This window comes from Pseudonaja textilis, chromosome 7 (genome assembly GCF_049901715.1).
Source record: "Pseudonaja textilis isolate UNSWEBS1 chromosome 7, rPseTex1.2, whole genome shotgun sequence".
NCBI classification, from domain to species: Eukaryota; Metazoa; Chordata; class Lepidosauria; order Squamata; family Elapidae; genus Pseudonaja; species Pseudonaja textilis.
Window position 1 is genome coordinate 379,332 of NC_141996.1, and position 6,007 is coordinate 385,338.

At 53.8% G+C, this 6,007-nt stretch overlaps 1 pseudogene; it reads left to right on the plus strand.

The window, feature by feature from the left end:
* The first annotated feature begins 602 nt into the window (after window positions 1-602).
* LOC113450456 (olfactory receptor 51G2-like) lies at window positions 603-2,831 on the plus strand (annotated as a pseudogene).
* The last annotated feature ends 3,176 nt before the right edge of the window (window positions 2,832-6,007 follow it).

Consider the following 6,007-nt stretch of genomic DNA (forward strand, 5'->3'; position numbering starts at 1 on the left):
GGGGGGTATCTTGAGACTGGAATGAGGAGGAGCCGCCGTGTTTGCTGCCCCAGACCCTGACCCAGCTGGGCCTTGAACCAGGCACCCCGGGCTCCCTTCCAAGCAGTGGTGGGGTTCAAAAACTTTTACTACTGGTTCTGTGGGTGTGGCTTGGTGGGCATGGTCATGTGACTGGGTGGGCGTGGCTTTTGGGGGGAGCTTCCTAGCCTCAGAGGAGCCTCTGGGGGGGGCGTTTTTGCTCCCCTAAAGCTCCTCTGGGGCTGAGCTCCTCCCTCCCTTGTTGCCCTTCCTGGGCCTCCGCGAGGGGAATCCCGGCACAGCTGATCTTATCTATGGCTGATTGTCAGTAGCGGGGGAAAAAAAAGAAATACCTTAGGTGAATGTCGGGCAGGTGGGGTAAGCGAGCGTCGGGTGGGAGGGCGACCGGGTCGGGGGCATGGCCAGCCAGAACTTACTACTGGTTCAGCGACCCACCCCAAATTCTAGCTACCGGTTCGCCTGATCCGGTGCGAACCGGCTGAATAGCACCACTGCTTCCCAGCCCAGGCGCAGCTTCTGTTTGGGGCTGGGGGTGGAAAGAGGCAGGTGGGCTCTGCGTAGGGATGTCCCGGGAATGGGCTGCCCCTCGGCCAGGTGTCCCTGGTTCCCTTTTAAGCCCCGCCCAATTTTACCGATCCAGACTCAGGAGAGGCACAAAGGCTCAGACTCTGGGCCAACCGGGGGTTTCCTTTGGAGCTCCCCAGAAGGGAGAGGAAGGCAGCTCGCTCGGCCCAAGGAAAGCATTGGATGAAAGTGAGGGGCAGGGAGTCCTCGACTTACGACCTTATTTGAGCCCCAGATTTCTGCTGCCACTTTATCCACTTGTTCCTCCCTTCAAGGACTGTCTGATGCTCAGAAATATCCTCGGATAATGTTGCAGGATCCAATCTGAGTCGGTCACCGTGGCCAAAGGTTTACTGTTCCCCCAGGCCTTTGGCCCCTGCTGGAGCCCGTCCCCAGGGAGGCCCCCCCCTCTCTCTCCAGAATATGAGCCCTGAGCTGCTCTACCTGTTTCATTTATGGGTTCCTGTGTCGAGCCCAAAATTGACATCTATGCAGCAGAGGTGGGATTCAGCCGGTTCTGACCAGCTCTGGATAACTGGTAGTGGAAACTTTGAGTAGTTGGGAGAACCGGCCAATCCCGCCTCCGACTGGCCCCGCCAACCCCCATCTCTTCTCTGCCTCCCATTGGGTCCCAGCTGATCAGCCGGGTCTCCTTTGGTTGCCCTGCACAGGAGAACGGAGCTGGAAAGCAGGTTAGTGGGGTGGGGAGGGAAGGGGGATTTTGCAATATATCCTTCCCCTGCCACGCCCACCAAGCCACGCCCACAGAACTGGTGGTAAAAAATTTGAATTCCACCACTGATATGCAGCCATTTTATTTAGCTCTATATACTCTATATAGTTGTGTGTAGCTTTTAATTGTTAACTAGGGATTTTCATGACTGTTGATTGTTGTTTCCTTGTGCTGTTGCGCCCTCGACTCCCAAATTCCGGATCGTCTGGTGGTCCATCAGCACTCCTGACTGACAAGGGGCCCCTTTTCCAGGTTTCAGCCATTTCCTTTGCTGATGGTTGCTCAGCCGCAATCTTAGCAGCTGCGGAATTGAATGCACGTCCTTGTTCATTGCAATGGGAGGCAACCAGTGAGTATAAATACGATGAAATGCGTAGCCCCCTGACCGTATTCTGGAGAGGCCAAATTTCCCTGATGATGGAGTCCAGCAGGAGCCCGAAAGCTTGGAAGAGAAAAAGCTTTGTGATTGGCTCAGGCAGGATCCTGCACCTGATGTTCAAGCGATGGTCCATCACCGATAATCGCAGCACGTCGTCTTGCCTTGCCTCCTGGGCAGGATCAAAGCACCAGCAACACAGACACAATGCTCAGTGTTAATTTTCACGTACCTGCAGGTGCTGGAGGGGGGGGGGAAGACACCCACGGCCCCCCTGAGAAGCTGGGGTGCCCCCTCCCCCCTTCCTCCTGGTCGGAATCCGAGGACTGGAGGCGAGCAGCGCCTGGATCCCCCCCCTTTTCTGCTTCCTCTGTGCTGCTGCCATCTTGGGAAACAGCGCTGTTCTCCTTGCAATTGTGAAGAACCACAACTTACACAACCCCAGGTACCTCTTCCTCTCACGCTGGCCGTGAGCGAGCTGGGGGTGTCCCTCTCCACCCTCCCCACCGTGCTGGGCGCCTTGGTCTTCGGTGCCCGGGAGGTTGGCCTTGGCGCTTGCCTCAGTCAGCTCTTCTTCATCCACTGCTTCTCCATCGTGGACTCAGGGGTGCTCTGGGCCCTTGACCGCTTTGTCATCTACAAGCCGCTGCAGCAGGCCTCCCTCCTGGCCACTGACCGGATCGCCCGGATAGGCTTGGGCGCTGCAGTGGAAAGCGTCGTCTTACTCATCCCACGGCCTCTTCTCAGGGGGCAGCTGCCTCTCCCCTGCTGCCTGCGCCCCAACCCGATCCGGCTCCCGTGTGCCGACCCCACGGCCTTTACGGTCTCTTTGTCTTGCTCTGCGCTTTTGGCCTGGATTCCCTCTTGACCTCCTTGTCCTCTGCGATGCTTCTTAAGACCGTCCTGAGCATCAGCTCAAGAGAAGGTCGCCTGAAGGCCCTCAGCACCTGCATCTCCCACATCTCTGCCGGGGTGCTTTGCCGCACCCCAATGATTGGCCTCTGCGCGGCGCATAGATTTGTCTGGCATGGGTCCCCTCTGGTGCGCTCCCTCCTGGCCCACGTCTCCCTCCTGCTTCCTCTGTTGCTGAACCCCATCATCTACGGCATCAGGACGTAAATCAGGACATAAAAGAGCTCATGTGCCAATCTTCCTGGGTCGGTTGCAATAAGCAATATCTTTTGCAGAAGCAGGAGCTGCGATCCTATATTAGTGAGAGGTGTAAAAGACCAGGTCCACGCGTGAAGGTCCAATTACACGGATTTATTGCTACAAGGCCTCTGCACAGGGCTCTTCTCCACTCAGGGCAGAGGCCCGTTTGGAGGTAGAGAAGGGCCAATGAAACTCAAGGGAGGCTGGACTTGGTTCACTTGTAGCTACGCAGGGATTCTGGGCTGATGCCTTTTTCAATCCTGCCCCAGGTTCCGCCAGCCCTTCTCCTATAATTATCTGTCTGTAAAACATGCGGGGGAAATCAGAATGACAGCGTTGGAGGGGACCTTGGAGGTCTTCTAGTCCACCCCCCTGCTCAAGCAGGAGACCCTATGCCGTTTCAGACACATCACTGTCTAGTCTCGTCTTCAAAGTCTCCAGTGTTGGAGCACCCAGAACTTCTGAAGGCCAGCGGTTCCATCGGTGGTTTTCAAGTCTAAGTTGGGTCTCCTCCGGAAGAGTTTCCATCCATTGCTTCAGGTTGACCCCCCCCCCCCTCTCTGATAGGCCCTCGAACATGGGAAGACGGCTATCATGTCGCTCTTAGTCCTTCTTCTCACTAGGTGAGATCAACCCAATTCCCTCAACTCTTCTTCATATGTTTCAGATTCCAGCCCCCTAATCATCTTCGTTGCTCTTCTCTGCACTTTTCCCAGACTTTCAACATCCTTTTTATAATCAGGTGACCAAAATTGGGTGCGGTTTCCCAAGTGTGGTCTTACTAAGGAGTTATAAAGCGGTACTAATATTTCACGTTATTTTGATTCTATGCGTCTGTTTATACAACCAAGGATTATATTAGGGGTTGTTGTTTTTTGCCTATTGTCGCAAACTGCTAGCTCATGTTTAAGTCATCATCCGCTAGGACTCCAAGGTCCCACTCACAGTTACTGTTTTTGCCTAATCTGTACTTGTACCTTGGTTTTTTTTCTGCCTAAGTGTAAAATCTTGCTTTTCTCCACATTAAATTTCATTTTATTGGATAGGGCCCATTGTTCAAGCCTGTCAAGATCTTTTTGGACCCTGAGTTTGTCTTCTAGGATGTTGACTATTCCTGCCTGCTTAGTGTCATCTGAGAAATGGATGAATTCCCCTTCTATTCCCTCATCTAAGTCATTTATGAAGAGATCGAAGAGTCCGGGGCCTAACACGGAACCTGGTGGCACCCCATTGCTTACTTCCCTCTATGTAGGTGTAGTACCATTAAGGACTACTCGTTGAATACTGTTTGTCAGCCCGTTACAAATTCATCTGGTGGTGATGCTGACTATCCCACCTTTTTTTTAACTTACCAAGAAGTAAGTTGTGGTCTACTTTGTCGAATGCCTTACTGAAATCCAAGGATACCCTGTCCACTGCATTTCGCTGGTCCACAAAGAGCGTTCTTTATTGTCCTCCGTCTTGACAAGAGACCGGCAATGACTTGGCTGGCTGATAGGCTTCTTCTGTCATTACCCAAGACCCCCGAGCTGAGTAGGAATCTCAGAGAGGGAGTGGAACTAAGGTAGACTGGAGCCAGGCGGGGTCTCTGTGGAGGTTTCCAGATTGTCTTCTGTCTCCGGCAGCTCCTGAGGACTCCGTCCTTCCCTTGGGCTGGCCTTAGGCTGGCCAGGAAGCGCCTGCGGATCCTGAGGTTGAACTCCCGGAGTCTGTGAGGCTGGAGACTCCGTTGCTGGGGCTTCTCCATCCTGCCAGAAAGGGGGGGGGCTCTCTGGGCTGGCACCTGGCGCTTCAGCTAAGTCCTCAGTCTGGCTGCTTTCGTCAGTCTGGCTGCTTTCCAAACTAAAATCCACTTGGGTCCCCCTTGAGACCTTCTCTGGATGGAGGTTTCCCTCTTCCGCAACACCTCTCTGGTGGTTGGCCTTGCCCGTCGCCTGAGGCCTGGTCTGCAGCTGCCCAGCAACCCAGGGGTCCGGCAGAGGCGTTCGGTTCTCTATCCTGGGGGGAAGAACGGCCGGATTCGGAGCCGGACTCCCACCCGGTGTAGCGAAAGGATTTGGGTGCTGTTGTTCCATCACGCTCCAGAGGGGCTCCTCCATCTCCTTATACACGCGTTGCAAGATGTTATAGCCTCCCGGGAAACTTTCCATGTTGCTCAGGATCCGATCACAGTGCCTGTCCATTTCCTGCTTGACTTCCGGCTTCCGGATGTACCGGATTATTTCTCCCACGACCTTCGGATCGCTCAGCAGGTGGCCCATCCTGGCATTTTCTTTAGCAAGTTGGATTAAGGAAGGGCTGGTCTCGATAGTGCGCCTCAGCATCCTTTCCTCAAGTTCATCCTGGACCTCTGGACCAGAGAGGACTTGGCGGATGTCCACAAACAACTGGCGGAAGGACTGCAGATCATCCAGCATGTCCGCTTCAAGGCTCATGTCCGGTGTGGGGATGGTGCCCGCCAGTTGCGGAAGCTTCTTATAGATGGCCATCATCTTAGTTAAGCCACTGAGGCTCAACAGCCGGCCAAACTGTGGCGTCTCTTGAGCAAATGTTTTCAGCTCTGGGTTCTCTGACAAGAACTGGGCCATCTCCTTTGTGTTGGCGAGGATGTTCTGGACGACAGGTTCCTCCAGAGCCTCGGCCACCACCTTGCCACTAAAGTCCTCCTCCTCTTTCTCGGCTCTTGACTGCATTGTTCTCAGGCTGACCAGGCCGGAGACTCCCAGGATTGTGGTGGACTGGCAATTGAAAAAATGATGGGAGACGCAGGGAAGACGTCTGAGCAACTGCCAGCCCCGAGAGCCCTCGGGTAGCAGTATTTATTAAGAAAATGCAAATACAAAATCAAAACAATGACTTCAACATTAGCTCAGCAACATTATCTAGCTAGGCCTCAGCGAAGGTGATAAAGTTCCCGTGAGAAAGCAGGGCACCAAAGGTCTCATGGGAATGGCTCGGATAGGTACTGTGAACTCCCACGCAGATTCCTGGCCTCTGAGCTTAGCAGACCATAACAGGATCAAACTCTCATCATAAAGACACTACTGCCCTCATGAGGAGCGTTTGTGATACCCCCAGATCTTACAAAGCTGTACAAGAACTTGCAGAATATGATGGATATATTACCACATTCCCTCCTTTTT